This window comes from Prinia subflava, chromosome 28, assembly GCF_021018805.1.
Source record: "Prinia subflava isolate CZ2003 ecotype Zambia chromosome 28, Cam_Psub_1.2, whole genome shotgun sequence".
In the NCBI taxonomy this organism is placed as follows: domain Eukaryota; kingdom Metazoa; phylum Chordata; class Aves; order Passeriformes; family Cisticolidae; genus Prinia; species Prinia subflava.
This window is the reverse complement of record NC_086274.1, coordinates 751,511-767,855: the sequence shown is the minus strand read 5'-3', so window position 1 is coordinate 767,855 and position 16,345 is coordinate 751,511. Positions and strand designations below refer to the sequence as shown.

Below are 16,345 nucleotides of genomic sequence, written 5' to 3'. Positions count from 1 at the left end.
CTTGCCTCCCTCCCTCCCTTCTTGCCTCCCTCCCTCCCTTCTTGCCTCCCTCCCTCCCTTCTTGCCTCCCTCCCTCCCTTCTTGCCTCCCTCCCTCCCTTCTTGCCTCCCTCCCTTCTTGCCTCCCTCCCTCTTGCATTTAGATCGCATTGTGAAAGGTTTTGATTTGTCTGTAGATATTTGGGATGTAGACAAAGTCCCTCCTCCCATGGAATATTCCGTCTCTGCTCCAGCCCATGTTACTGCACAGCTCTCTGTGGTTTGTTCAGCACAGGCATTTGAAGGGTGTTACTGAAGGCAACTTCTCTGGGGTTCTAAATACAGTTTCAATTTAGTGGAAGTTAAATGCCAGTTTAAACATATAGAATTAATTGGGTTTGGCTTTTTTGAAGTATACAGGAGATGTTTCACTTCATTTATTTGGTTTTACATTACAAAATACTACCTTTTAATCTGCATTGTGTGCTTAGGTACCCTAATAAACTACCTTGAATAACTTGTAATTGTGAAAGTGGTGCAGCTAAACATTTTAGTAGTTGTCTGATGGAACTACAAAGGAAAAGAGAAAAATGGAATTCCAATCACAACAGAATTGTTTTTACTAACCCAGTAATATTATGGCACCACTTGATTTTTCTCTTATCCTGTTGTGATTTGTAGTGTTTTGTTTGTTTGTGGACTTACTTTGTTTTCTTCCAGTCTACACTCTGTCTTTCCTACCCCCTTTTTGTTAGTCTCAAAATGTCTACCAATAAAAACATCCATTTGTAATGATAGCTTTTGCTACTCTTTGTAGTCTGGAAATGTTGCAGCTGCAGATATCATCTACTAAATAAAATGTCAGTCACCAGTTCTAAGAGGGGAAGCTACCAAGGCTTAAGTTAAGAAATAGCCAAGGACTGTGGCTCTCTGTTTTTAGAGATGCTATTTTAAAATATTTTGCTATGAGCCAGACTTCTTGAGAATTAAATAATGGAGAGTAAATACGGAATATTTTATCTTTTTCAGATGTTTTGAGCACCTAGCATCCTTTGATGAGATCAGTAGGATTATGGAAGGGAAACCGTTCTTGAGACTACAATGAATGTAGCACCAATGGATATCTAAATAAATTGCAATAGCAAATTGGAAAATGTTGTTTGTATACAAAAATACTTGGGGGTGGGGGAAGCAAGCAAAGAGTAGTAAGTATGCAGGTGTCTATCTTAGGATTTCTTAGTGCCATTTGTAGCCAGCCAGAACAAGAAAGCATCTGCCACTCTTATGGTTGTCTTGAAAATAAATAGTTTTAGGTCAGCAGCAAGTGCTAGCTGATATATTTTATTTCTAGAATGCTTTTTTCCATGTACTAAAGTTTACTTTAGAAATGCAGGCATTAAATAATTGTGAATTCTACACTAAGTACAAGAGGTGGTAGAGAACCAGCAGGATTTATGTTCTCCAGAAGCCTATCTGGCGTAAGCAAAGAGAAAAACATATAGTTGTTCTTTGCACTCTGCTGGCATTCTGCTGATGAGTTGCAAATGAAGTGGTGTTTATTGTGCTGAACCATGCTTTTTGTATTTAATTTGAAGGTATCCATTCAGACACTGTGCATCTGTACTTGGACACAGATAACTGATCAATTTTATGTGAAGCATGCTACTTTTTTGTGCCTATGGAGTACAGCGCTCTTCAAACTAAGATGTATTAGTAACTAGCACAGGAGGGTGACAGAAAGGACAACAAAGGAAAGTAATAAATTGATAATGAAGTGGGATTATAGAGGATTGAGCATGGATATTAGAACCATTTCAAACATACTTTTTAATCACTACCACTCTACTCTGATTCTGTCTACTGGCACCACCCTGAAATGTATTGTTGAGTATTTGGTGAAAGACCACTTGACTTGTCACTTGCTGGCAAGCATGTCCACATCCTTGACAGGGGTCAAGAGGTTAAATGACCGGCAAGATTCTTCTGTTTGCCATGCAGTCTGCCTCTCTAGAAGAGCCTTTACCTATTTAAGTTGCCAAAAACATTTGGAAAATTTGCAGTACGGTGTCTGATCTACAAACCAATCTTTTATTGTCTGGGCTTTGCCTTCCATCACTGCATCATCAACCTACAAAGTTAAGAAATTGGTGACCAATTTAACATTAAAGTTAATATAAGAAGATACCGTATTGTACTTCTAACTAACAACTAAAACTGTATAAGCAAATCAAACTAATGCAAAATACAGAGGAGGAGATGCTAACAAAAATGAAATGGGCTTTAAATCTGAGAGCATTTTCAAGAAGAAATCCCAACCCAATTTTTTCTGTTACATTGACCAGGAAGTTTCTTGAAAGAAGTATGAGCTGTCTCATACACACTTAGAACATATAACTCTTGTCCATTTCCCAAAGCTTCAGTTTCTGCTTTTCCCAAAATTCTGTGCTCGACAACTGGACAGAAGGCTACACTGAATTAAATTTTATTGTTCTGGTGTTCTCCATCCATTTGCAGTGCACATAATCAGGAATTCAGCTATGTCCCGAGAAACCCGTTTAACCTAATGAGAGCAAATGGCAATGGGTGTTCCTTACCCGAGACAGCAGTGCCAACATTTCTGCTTAATTGGGACATATTTGGCCGGTTCCAGTGCTTCAAGTGGTTTTTAAACAGGTGTTTAATGGGTGTGGGATTCTGAACTCTGCCCTTTTGATACAGCAGTTGCCAAATAAAGATTAACAGAAATAAAAAGATCTAATACAGAATAATAATTTTTGTCTTTGTATATTTATTCAGCATAATTTTTACTTCAAGTCGCAGGCGGGTGGGGAGGTGTTTCTTCTCATAATTGAGAAAGTCCATTAAATAGAACAACAGGATGTCTAGCAGGGTGTCCTAATTAAAATTACCCTGTAATTTGAACAAAACATTCATTCGTATGTAGCTAAGGTTGACCTAAACCCCATCTAAATCAGGAAAAATTATTATACAATTTTTTTTTCTACTGAAAATGAAACTTAGCATTCTGCCAGCAAACAGCATGGTTCTGTTATTATACAGTATTCGAGAGTAAGGATTTTCTCTTCAGTGTTCAAAAAAATAATGTTTTGAGCACATTGAGAAGAGGTTTCTCTCCTACCTCTACCCTTTGGTAGTATTCATTCATGGTTGCGTTTCTGTGCTGTTTGAAAGCACAGAGACAATTTTGTTCCATGCATACTGTAAGCCCATCTGAAGCCTTTGGTCATGGCCAGTGTAGTGGTGAACTAATAAGCAACTGAGATAGCAGCTGCTTAGCAGGACTGGTTGGCTCGGGCTTGACTTTGCTCCCTGCGACTCCACAGTTTCCGACTGGCTTGGAGTGCAAGCCGGGTAATTCTGTTATCTGGGGGAGTGTGGGCCTGCATACATAATCCAGGCTGTCTACACAACTGAGGAGATTGCACACTCCATGTGAAAATGACCTACTCGTGCCCTGGCTGTCGTGCTTTAAAATGCAGCTGAGGCAAATCGTATTTGATATGATTTATCAAATCAAAGAGAATGTTGGAAAGAGCTAGCTTCAGAAATATTGTTTTTTATTTAAAAAGAAACTCACAGCATCTTTAACTTGACAGAGCTGCACAAACTGCAGCTTGTGGATGTTGTTTCCAGGACACAAGGTGGTGGAAGATTATTTATTTATTTATGCCCACTTTCTGGGCAGGTTGGGAACCGGGAGGATTTTCAAAAATGCTGATTTGAATATGCTGCTGATGGATTCAGCTTGGACTTGTTTGCCGTAATTTGAGTGGAAAGAGAATCACACCCTTGTTCCTTTGGATAATCCCACCCATATGTACAAAAAGTGGAACTTGATAGATGCCAATACTTAATTTGGTGCAATAGGAGTTCCCTTCTACTGAATTATTCTTCTGCTTAAACCAGCTTTTACATTTTTGTCTCTCAGCTTCAGTGGAGTATATAACAACAAAAGAAAGGAAAGGGAAAAATCTGATGAACAATTTGCTTAACCTACTTTAAGCTCCAAGAAGAGTTGTTAAAAAAAAGGTGAACTTTGAGGCTGGTATTGTGGTAATACACTTTTCAACTGATCAAGAGCACTTGAATAGAAAGTATTCAAATGTTGGCATAATTTAAAATTTTAGATTTCTGTCATTGTCTTAAAGATAGTCCAAACTGATGTGGTCACCTGTTGTAGTGTGGAAAGAGTAAAATTAATTCGATCCAACACCTTTTGGCCAAGGTATTTTATGTGTGTGTCTGTATATGTATGTTATCATGTGGGTATTTAAGTATTTATGCTTTCCAATGGACAGTTATTCTGCGGAGAAACGTATTCAGTGACACCACAGGAAGAATATATGCACGAATGAGTTGTACTGGTATCTGTACCTTAAAGGCAGTTGAAGGAAAATGGGAATCTCCTGCTGGGAAAACTAGCCAAGCCTCTTGTCCAGGGGTTGCCTTACTTGAACACATATAGGTTTGTGTAACAACCTGCACATCTGCCCGTGGATGATAGAGTAACTGCAACCATCTTGAGAGTGTGTAGAAGGCTGGAATGAAAAATGGTAGTTGTGTGGATGCCATTGCTTCCGACTCATGTGTGCTGGAAAGCATTGTTTTGTTATTGTTGAACAAAAATGTCACCGGTTCTTATCCCTGGTCTGGTGTCCTGCTCTTGGGGCTTGGTTGTAACTTAGCAATATAAATTCTAACTGTAGTGCTGAAAAGTTGGGTATTGGTTGTTGAGCTGATGAAAGCAAGTGAAGATGAGGTGTCTGCACTGGTTCTTTTTCTGGATTACTTTAGTTTCCAAAGATGCTGAATCACCTGCGGGTGCAACCTGGCTAGTGACGCTCTTCCTTGGTGACTCCTTCTCCTGAAGATATTGTGGATGGTAGTGTCAGGTGATTCCTTTCCACCAAATGATCTCTCTTGTAGAATATAAAATACCCCTATTCCCTGGAGCAGGGAAGCAAAAGGAAGGGAACTTCAGTGTCTTCTGTATTCAGCTGAAATCCAGATACCCATTCTGTCTGGACAGAGTGGCTTTAGAACTACTGAGGGTTGCAAAGTTAGTTTCTAGTCAGGGTATTTCTTCTCTGGAAAGCAGCAAAAGAGATGTGTAGTATGGTAACTGTAGAGATGTAAAGGAAAATTCCTGCTCTTTATGTCCAGGTGTATTTTCTGAAGTCCTTGAAAGATTTTTCAGGAGCTTCACCATGTTCTGGTAACAGTGCTTCTTAATCATGAGCTTTATCATTTGCCTTTGGCAAGAATGCTCAATTCTTTCCATTTGAATGTGGGACCTTGCCTTATTGCCTCAGGGAAGTGTTACTGTAATGCATGTCACTTGAGGCTAATTCAACCTGCCACTTGGAAAATGCCCTTGGTGCAGATTGTGGCAGTGCACCATTATCTCAAGCTATTTTTCGTCAGAGGCAGACTGATCTGTTCTTTATGATCAGTGTAGCCCAACAGTTTATTTTAGGTTAGCATGTGAGGTGGGGTCTTTTTTACCTATAAAGCTGTGATTGCTTCAGCTTCCAGGTGTGTGATAAGAGTCTTTCTCTCGTGTCTTACCAAAGCACCCCTAGACATCACAAGATGTAAGTTCACAGCAGCTTAAACTGATCAGTGTTGACACTGCTCTGTTGCTGTTCCTCCGCTTGAACAGTTGTGCTTCCTCCCCAGCTCTAACCCCCAAGTTTCCTGCCTGGATCTCAAGCTGCAGTGAGGGTTTGATGTGGCTAAAAACATGTGGGAAAGAAGCCTTCATTCAGCTGAAAGCTCCCTCAACCAGGCACTTATACAGTCCTGGCTCTAGGGTGGACTTGGGGACATGTGACAGGGAGAGGAAGAAGGTGAGGGAAGGGTGGGATTGTGGCAGCTCCAATTAAAAACGGCTTACATCATAACACAGCCTTGCTTGTAAGGTTCTGAAAATGATAACCCACTGGTTTCAGCACGATACAGCTGTGAGCATAGGCTATGATAATCAGGGGAACTGTGGCTTTGGAATTTCCTTCCTCCACTGTTTTCTAGTACATCATTTTGGTACACATCAGAAACAATGAAGATCACACAGCTCAACCTTTCCACCCTTGAAAAGAGAAAATGATATGAAGGCTTGATTAATTTCTTTCATGAGGTTTGGTTGCTGTATGTCACTAGAAACAGATCAGGCAGAGGGGAAAAGAAAGAAAACATTTTTGTAAGCAGTATGAAATTTTCCCCTTCAAAAAAGAGCTAAAATTTCATTAACATTTCAGCCAGCTTTAAATTACAATTTGCATCTGAAAATAATCTATGATGTGTTTTGAGTGCCAGTGAGTCACATCAGGGCAGTATCAGCACAAGTTTCTTGTGTGTACAGCTTGTGACATGGCTCCTGTACCCTTGGTCACAGTGCTGCTGTGCCACTCCTGCTGGTGTGAGAATGCCCGTGGAATTAACACTTGGCCTGGTGCTGATCACATAAAGCCAGTGTGCCCCAGGCCATGTGGCTGGCTGGGGCAAACTGAACGGAGCAGATGACTGCTGGGTCCTGAATTCTGCACCTGCTTGGTGTGCACGGTGACATGACCTAGTGCTTTTTACCAAGTCTAGTCCTATTCCATCCCATTGCAATAGGTCTGTTTACACCAGAAGAGGTTTCTCTTGTAACAGTTCTGTAGGACAGGCCCTTTGAACATGCCACCAGAGTGACTGGGTCATCTTTCACCCATCCCTATGCCACTGAATGGTGACACTTTGATTTTTCTGCTCCACTGAGCACACATCATTGAGTTTGATGTTGGGAAGAGGAGAGGTCAGAAGTGAAGCTGGCAGCTCTGCTGTGCATGCAGGACAAATGGGAAGACTGCTCTGTATCCCCAGGTTTTGCACATATGAGAGGATATAGGCATCTGCAGCATGCAGCCTGAAATGTTTTATTTTCCTGCGAGGTTTTTGTGTCAAATCTACATGGATTAGATTTGTAGCTGTCCTGAGCAATTGGTACCCCAATCGCAGAGCCTTTGAGAAAAATGCTTTGCTCATTGTATCATGCTTTTGGTAGGGCATGTGTTGGAGGTCCTGACAACTGTTTCTAAAGGGTTTTCCTTCATGCAAGGTCTTAGAAGATAATTTTCTCCTCTTTTTTTTCCCCGTCTCTCCTCAGGGAACTAGAGGGCTTGACGCATCCTTTACATCCTGCATTTACTCTGACCACAGTCCTCCCTGTTCTCACAAGCGGAGCTCAGCCCTGCTTCCCTTCCTGTTGATTCCCAGTCAGCTACATGGTAAGTTTTCATTATCTCTAGACTTGTTGCCATGAGGTAAAACTCTGGCAGACTCTCTCTAAAATCCATTAGCACTGGGCATTGAGGGCAGAGCACTTCATGCCCATCAGAGATCGTTCAGTTGTATTCCAGGCTGACTGCAAGGAAAGGAAAATAGTATTGAATTAGCATTGGAGCTGAACTTCAGCATAGATTGTTATAGGAATAAAATATGAAGTAAAATATGTGACAGAATTAAATCCATCAGTTCTAATAAAAGAAACAGAAGAAAGCAAAGAAATATTGGACCCTTAAATCCCATTAACCAGGCCAGAGAGAGAATGCGTTAAAAGGAAGCTGCACTGTATCTTTTTTCATTGTTTGATGAAATAATCTTTTTCACCCTTTAAGTAGTGTGTTTAAAACTCCTAGTATTTCTGAAACAAAGAGAATATACAGCCACTGAGCTAGCTGGTTTTTATACCTTCCTTTCTGAGTATTGTCCTTCAGTGCAATACAGAGCCATTTCTTTGTTCTCACAAGCTAGCAGTTAAATTGTATGTAAATGTATGCAAATTAGATGCTGTCTAATAAAGAGAGTCATTAGATGGAAGAAATATTTAGTTTAGGGGAAAAAAGAGAAGAAAGCAGGTGTATTTTGCAATAGAAAAATGTAAGATTGCAAAAGCCCCTCAAACTTTGGGTGAAGGCTTTTTATAAAGCCATTAAAATATTTTCTAAAAGGCTTCCCCTACTCCTGGTCCTATTTTTTGTGTGGTTTTTTATGTATGTGCACTTCTGTGTTCCTAAAACTCAGTGACTGTGCTATACATACTGACATGTAATTATTGTATTCATAAGTATTTTATTTCTTTAAATCATGTAGCTATGAATTTACACACATGTACCTTGTACAAGGGTGTGTTTTCTGCTGAGTAGATAGAGGTAGGATTCATGTGGTAAATTTTATTTTCATAGATTGATTTATTCATTGTGTGCTCTGACTGGATACCTTTTCTCACTAAATCATCTTCCTCCATTTTATCAACCCTCTCCTCAACAATTTTAAAGCTTTATTTTTTTTCTCATTTTATTTATTCACCAGATCTCAGTGCCAGATGCACTTCCATTCTTTCACTTGCATTTTCTGCCAAGTTACCCCTTTTGAGGTATGGACCTGATTTAAGCCTGAAACAGCAGTGACCTTTCTAAACATGAAGTTGCAGCTTTACTGTCAGGTGTCACACCACTAAAATGCTTGGAATGTGAAGCTTTGTGTCATCCAAAACTGGAGATTCCACACCCATGGATGGAGCACTTGTATTCATCTAGGTTCTGAAAGATTTAAAATAGACAAACCCCATTTTCTTGCCACTTCTAAGGAGACAAAATTTGAGACTTCTCTTTCTCTACCTTTTCAATTTCTGCTCTTGCTCTTTCAGCACTTCTGTTTGAGTGGATCAGTATACAAAAGTGATACGAAGTTCTTTTTGTATTTTATTTCGGAGGGTCAGCATGGTTTCAGGCAGAGGCAATAGCTGTATGTCAACTTGCCTATTTTTTCTGTTGCAGTTTTGCAAGTCTGGAAGTCTAAAGACATATATGTATATGTGTATAAAAAATATATATATATAAATAATGTTGTTTAAATATTTACATATAAAGCCAAAGGATTGGCATTCTTCCCAGAATTACTGGAACTACCTTCCCCAGGAACATTTGGACTTGAGAAATCTCTACAGCAACACTTTTTTACTGAAACTAAACAACTTGTGAAATGAGTAACTAGCTCTGCACCCTTTGTTGTTCATATGGATTCTTTAGCTTAGGGTGATGGAGAGACCTCTCTGCATGGGTAATTCATTTGCAACCAATTATGAATAGATTATCTTTTATTGCCATTTCCACCCTTCAATTTCTCATTGGCTTATTGTATGAGAGAGATCTTACGAGGGAAGCTTGGACAGAGTGGGAGTATTTTTGCCACAGTTGTAGGAGAGGAGAGTTCTATGCGTGCTGTGTTCTGCATCTGAGCGGTGTGTGCACTCTGGGCACTGTGTTCCTTTCTGGACAGCTTAAGGGCAGTCAGGCTGATCACTCAGAACAAGCTGAGCCCCAGCTGCCCAGTGTCCCAACCACCCTGGCCGAGCAGTCAGCAGAGAAGGCCCAACGTCTCTGGTACCCAGGGGGAGATGTAGGCAGGGTGATTGTAAGGGCGTGGTTGAGGTTTGGCAGTGAGTAGTTCAGGTACTCGTGAAGGCATTATAGAATATGTGAAGGTTGTGAGGAATGCAAAGGAAATCTGAGCTGTAATATAAGGATGCTAGAGAGAGATGAGGTTAAAGTGAGGAGTAACATGGGAAATACTGGTGACGAGGAGGGATGAGGCCACGTTAGCAGGCAGAAAATGTTGATGGTTTATTGACTCACCATTCTTCTAGACTGCCTGGCATTGAATGTCCAGGAAAACTGAGTCATTAGTGATGCAGGCACTTAACATGGATGTCTACACAGAGTTTGCAATCTAGGTAGGTGTAGTTATGCACATTCTTCAGATTTTGGGAGGTGGTGGTTAATCCTGAAATCCTAATGGGGGGATTTACACTGGACGTGGGACAGGCTAGCAAACAAAGTACCTTCTGTCTCTCATATTCTTGATCAGGTTGCAAAAAATACATGTAGATGAGTGATACTCAAATGGGGGAGAAGTGATGGAGGCTTAGGGGCAGGGATCTGATTAATTCCATATTCCTTACCATGCTTCCTGTGGTCTGGAATAATTGTTCAGGGCAGGAGAGAATTCACTGCCTACCTACTTCTGAGGATATGCATCTTGCTACCTTATCCGTCTCAGCAATAACAATAAATAGCGCTTTCCTACTCTTGAAGTACATTGAAAACATATATATGCATTAAAAGATGTGAGACTTCTGTATCCTGTGCTGATGAATCCAGTAGCAGTACTCTAGACAGATATGGGAACCAAACCCCTGGTGCATCAGACCAGGCATCCATCCTGTTGATGTCTTCAGCTTCAGCAGTGGGAGGCACAAGAAATCCTAAGTTTTAATAGTGGAACAAATAATTTTTTTCACTAGTGATCTTGATAGCAAATGAGAATTTTTAAAGCTGTACCTCTCAGGAGCTTGTGCATCTTTAAAGTTTTAAGAAATAAAATATGCCACACTAAACTAATCCTAGAGCTAACGAACAGGCATTGGGACTAGCAGCTTTTGCTATTACCTACTGCTTATTATTGTTATTATTATTATTTCTTTTTAATTATGCAAAGTGCTAATCAGTTTGATTATGCACAGTGCTAATCAGGTTAATTATGCAAAGTGCTAATCAGTTATTCTCTAAGCACACGAGGAGAGCAGAGGTGCTGGCAGTGAATGGTGGTTCTAGATGGGGGTAGTCACGGCAGTCATTCCTTATTAAAAGAGGAGTAGGTGAGATGATAGGGGTTTCTGCTTCCATTAAAAAGTAAATCAAAAAAAAGAAAAAGAGAGCCGTGAGGGGGATAGTTCTGGTGGGGTAATTCTTCTTTCACAGCAAGGCAGACTTTTTTTCCAAGTCAGCTCATGCTGTTGGATAATTTCTGTAGGAGTTGGAGTGCACTGATTTGGGCAAATGTATTGCAGGGGTTTTTTAATGGCAAGGGTGCAAGGTGTGCCCACTTAATAGGCCAGGGTGCATAACTAGAAAAATCACAAATGAAGGGAGTTTGGTCAATCTAACAGAGTCACTTTTTAAGCACTGCTAAGTGGGATGGTGATAGTGTAACATGGATGGCAGTAGTTCATGTGTTATTATGGCTGGAGATCCTGTATGCACATACAAAATGTGTTTCTTTTAGTGTAATGCCTTTACAAGCTATAGGAATGCAGGGTACCTTATCAGTGGAACTTATGTTAGACTGTGTTTCTTCCTTCCCTTTAGCACCAAATTAAAAACTAGAATTTTGTATTCCAGTGAAACAAGATCTGTTTTCACTAAGCTATGTCTCTGTTCTCCCAACAATTACAGCAGATTCACTCTTACTGTGCTCAGTGTCTAATATCTAACCAGTATTCCTTATTTGATTGTGTTTCACTGTTGGTGTGGGATACATAAGCATTGCTTTTTTCAGTTAGTAATGGAGATGACATTCCCAGAGCAGAAAGCTACTTGCTCCTGAAAGTCCTGGGTAAGGGATCTTAAGAGATTTTTGAAGTCATTAAAATGAAAGACTGCTTCATAGAGGGTCAGCAGTACTGGAAGGTTGCCACACCAGCAAAGCAAGAGAAATTTTTCTTGAAAAAGTAAGCATCAAAGGTACTAACTTATGGGGAGTCATGACAAATTTTGAAGTGTATTTAGGGTAGGAAGTAAAGCAAAACATCACTAATATATGGCTTAAACCAAAGCCTGCAAATTAATAATATTGCCTTCTTGGCTTTGTGACTCCACAAGACACTGATCCTTAAAACAAGTTTACTACCAAATATGTGGTCACAGATGTTCATCTGTTCTTATAAATTTCTAGTATTGGAAATCTAGATAAATCAATGGTGCATAATGAAGTCTGGTGTCTTAGATCTGGAGGAGGGGAATATGTCATGGCAATAAACCTAAGTGAGAGGGTGAGACACCAGACCCCAGTGTCCTGAGACTCTGCATGCTTTGCTGTCTAAGTATCTACATCTTCTAAAGTGGGAGTCGAATCCTGAGAAAACAAAACTCAGAAGTTTTCATTTTCCTGTGGATATTTCCCTATAGTATCTAAATACTTCCGTAGAGTCAGAAGACCCTTGAAAGGCCAATAACATGAGCTCCACACCATAGTATTTGCATCTTAGAAATATAAATCTACCTGAGACATAATCATAACTTCTGTTGAATTTCACCATCTCACATCTGGCTGTCCTTCTGATGAATTGGGGAACTAGAAAGGCAAAACTCACATTCTGCTCCTACTGCTGTCCTTGTCACCCTGCTAAGTTGCATTACCTTGCTTTGCCCTGGTTTATCTTGATGGCAAAGTTATGGTTGGTGGCACAGACCAAGCGCAGTGGAGGTGGTTTGTGAGGCAAAGGACTATGATACCTCTGAACTAGAGCGGATATGGAAGTCCTGTGTACTATGGGGAGCTGTATTATTAAGAAGCATCACCAAATCTTGTGATGTTGTGTAAATTAGTGCAAGATGGCACCAAAATAGTTTGTGTATTCCTAAAGAGTGAAATAAGTGGATGGAGAAGCAGTTGTCTTGACATGAAGCTAATAAGTTGGCAGCAAATGAGGAAACCCCAAAAAGGAAATCCATGCAAAGAAAGTCATCGCTTCCAAACTCCTTTTCCATTTTCTTGAGGACCTGGTGTTTAGAGGTGCAGGCTAACTGCTACTCAGCCCAGTAGGAGCTGAGTCTGCTCATTGGCATTCACACAACTGGAACCTCACGGGGAATTAATAACAATAAGACTTTAAACGTTCAGCCTGACCTTTTAAAGTTACTGACCTGCATTCAGGTTACAAATACACAGCAATTTTCTCTTGAGCTGCAAAGACTGTAAATGTTAAATCAGTAACTCAATCAGACTAGCAGCTCTTCTCCTCTCTGTTCTTTCGTGCCCAGCTGCCATGACTGTAGTAAAGGAACAAAAAAACTATCTAAACATATTCATATCTTACTGTGACACCAGTACTTGGAAGAAGCCCCAGTGACATAAACTAACACAAAGTGACACATTGTTTAAAAAGTTGTTTCAAATGTCTTCTTCCATTGATCTTCTTTAAGGGAGATAAATAAACACTGTGTGTGGTGCGGCCAGACTGAGTATTTTTGCTCCTACAAATGTTTATACATTCTCTGGTGGTTGTTTGTAATGCTGGTTGTTGACTGGAGATTCCAGACCTGTGTGTTTGTAATGTATACATTTACGGGAGCGGTGCAATTCGGGGAGTGCAGTCAGGGTAGTGCCTCCTATGAACACTGTCGGGTGAATAGTGGGTGGTTTGTTTTTCTGCTCCTTCCAAAGTAGTGAATTTGTCTTCGTGCTGCCAGTGAAAGAGAAGGCTGTGGTGGCAGGAACTTTAGTAAAGCAGGACCTTCAGGTCCATAAGGAAAGCCTTATAGGATTTGTCTGGTAGGATCAAGTTACTTTAACTTTTTATCTAATTAACAAATAACTCTACTGCGCTGTCAGTTCATTCAGTGGTGATGAGGATGATGTGTATTTTCTCTCAGGAGGAAGTGACTGAGGTTGTTACAGATGACAAAATTCCTGTTGGCTGAGACATCTCCTGTTTTACAGTTCTCTCCCTTCTTGGAAAAAAACCCTCCCTTTCTCACTTGTTGTTATCAGCATCTGAATCCCCAGGGCAGTGGGATTGTGTAGAAGATATGGGGAATGATGCAGGTACTTTCTTCCACTAAACTGAATGAGCATAGCTGCCTGAACATAATGTATGTGTAGGAAGAGTTCAGCTTGATCAGTCACCATTTCTCATATAAGGTGGGATTTCCCTTGAACTCATGCTCCTGTTGCATTTGTGTAAGTTAAAATTACATGTTTTGGATGTTCCAGCTTGCCCTGTACTTTCCTTTCTGCTCTCTCATGCACCTTACCTACATTTATTAGGCACAAGTTTCTCTGCCTTGCAGTTACCATCACGGAAACCACTCTCATTTGAATATAGGCTTTATTGACGTGTAACAAGTTTTATTAGTTTAGTAACTTTAAACATAAGTTTTGGAAGAGCTGCTTCTGCCTCAGGTTGGCTGTTTATAAATCTGCTACTAGAAGAAAACATTTGGTTTTGCCCATGCTAAAAATATTCTGATAACATCTAAGAGTTCTTGTGTCTTCATGGTTTGGAATGAAATCAATTGAATTACCTTTGTGGCAAGGAGGTATTTTTTTATTCCTGCTCTATGCTTGTGCATCTCACTACCCTGACAATTGCTGTTCCATGAAAATAAGAAGGACCTACTGTGATTATGAGCTTCTTAATGAAGCCCCTCAAAAGGCAAAAGTCTGTCTGGTGGTCCTGAAGGTTGCCATACTGTTGATGGCCACAAAGCACTGACATGCTGGTGTGTAGCAGATGCTCTTTTTCACTTGGCTGTTTGGAAATTCAAGGAATTAAATGCATGGGGGGGCGGGGGGGGGGGGGGAAGTTAAGTGAAATAATATTTCATTTACCTGAAGTCAAACCTGTGAACACTAGAACTGATGTTGACAGAGCAACTTTAATTCAACTTCCCTGTGCTTTTCCAGTCTTTATGTGATCACATGCTGGTTTTGGTGGGAACCACTCTTCTCATAAAACACCTGATGGACCTGGTCTGTGGTGGAATAGAGATTCTTTAGTAAGAGGCTGTGTTCTTTAGGGCCAGTTGCCTCACGTACTGCAAACACTGGAAATTGTTTAGTATATGAGGCAGAACATAGCAGAAAACAAAAGGGTGCTTTTATTCTCAAGATTACAGTGAGAGCATGTGCTTAAAGCAAAAAATGTGCTTGAACTGAGTTGCTTGTAAAATCAGACATCTTTAGGTGGGTTGCAAAGCAAGCTAGTATTTTACTATTTCTGCTTTCTCTTACCAATTCACTTACTTGTTTTAACTCTTCATTATTTCTACCATTGAAAATGTTCTGTTTGATTTCCTTTAAAGACAAAAATGAAGTCAATACTATCCTGGTCTGCATCATTTTTCTGGTATGCAATTTTTTTTAAAAAAATTATTATTTTTGTGTGTGTGTGTGTTTGTTTTTCCTTCCTCTCCCTATGAAATTGCAATTTCCAGGATTTTGACTTTCAGTTGGTAGGAAATGCACTATGTTCCACATTTCTTCACTGACAAAAGTGCACACAACTCTTCCTGACACTTTGACAGTTTAGTGGGAGATGTTGCTCTGAGTAGAATGTGTCTGTTTGTAGCCAGGTCCGTTTTCTAAGCACTGGGAATTCAGCTGTTTTCTTGCAAATTCTTTCTTTTCATATTTTATTACTACAGAGAGAATGCAAGGAGTGCTTGTTTCTTTCTTGCTTTTTCTTTTTTTCCCTCCAGTTGACACAATCAGTATTATTTGAAGAAAAAAAAATTGCACACAGAATGGGAAATAGGGTGGGAAAATGTAATAGGAACTGCAAATCTTTTCTGTCTTGTCTGAGTAAATGAGAGCTGATGAGAGATGCAGCACAATGAGGTCTAGGGAATGCTTGCTGAACTGGTATATAAAGATTGTTTCATTTTGCTTCATTTCATTTTACTGTATTGAATTTGAAAGGGAAAATTGCAGCAGACATGAAAGTTTGCTGTGGAAACACCTTCGGTTGCAGTACCCTTGACATGAACCTGGGCAAACATGAGAAGGAACGTTAAATAAAGTAGTGTATGAATTGTTTAGGTGCGCTTCAGAAGCTACTTTTTGAAGAGTGCCCTTTCAAAAAGAGTGTTCCTGCCTCTCAGGTTATTCTGCTTCTCCTGTTTTTAATCTCTTAAGGTGTCATGCTGGGTTGTCTTTGGGGTTTTTTGTAATTTGGTAGTGGGGGGAGAGTGAGTCAAAACCATATTGATTTGTAAGACTATGTGGTAACCTCATTTTTGAATGTCGGTTTTCAAGAAGACTGGAAGGAGATTATTTCTTCCCCCCATGCCTACCCTAAAGGTTCCTCTGCCTTTTCCAAATGAATATAACTTGGATTAACTTGGTTCTAGATGGGGCGCTACTACAGCAGTGAGCTCCTCAACAGACAATTTTACCTTGCGTGTTACAAGCTGCAGTGTTCCTGTCCAGCTGGAGTGATCGCACATTGTTTGCTGGAAGGAGCAGGTGTGAGTGAGATTAATGTGAAAATTGTTTTTCCTCTGCTACCTTAGGCATCTTTAATTCTCAAAAAATGGGGAACACAAGATTTTTTATGCCTAAATCAAAGTCAGTTGCGTGTCTGAAGCAATGCATTGTGAACAGCAAACATTGCTGTGTAGAAGCTCTGACAGTGCAGACTAAGATTTGGCACTTCTGCCAGAGCCATTACCCTTGGGAGCGATCTTTGATGATAAAACGTCTAAAAATAAAACTTTTTTCCTAATTTAAATGTGTAAATTGTA

General features: G+C 40.1%; 1 protein-coding gene across 10 annotated transcripts in view; it reads left to right on the top strand.

Annotated features, from left to right (window-relative positions):
• The window catches only part of ZBTB20 (zinc finger and BTB domain containing 20), a 472,116-nt gene that overhangs the window by 114,201 nt on the left and 341,570 nt on the right, over nt 1-16,345 (top strand). For 9 of the 10 annotated variants that reach the window (XR_010083181.1, XM_063419871.1, XM_063419872.1 and 6 more), the window contains exon 3: nt 7,147-7,267. The exons of the other annotated variant lie outside the window; for it this stretch is intronic. The gene's annotated coding sequence lies outside the window, so the exon portion shown is untranslated. The remainder of the gene's footprint in view (nt 1-7,146; nt 7,268-16,345) is intronic. 10 annotated transcript variants of the gene reach the window in all.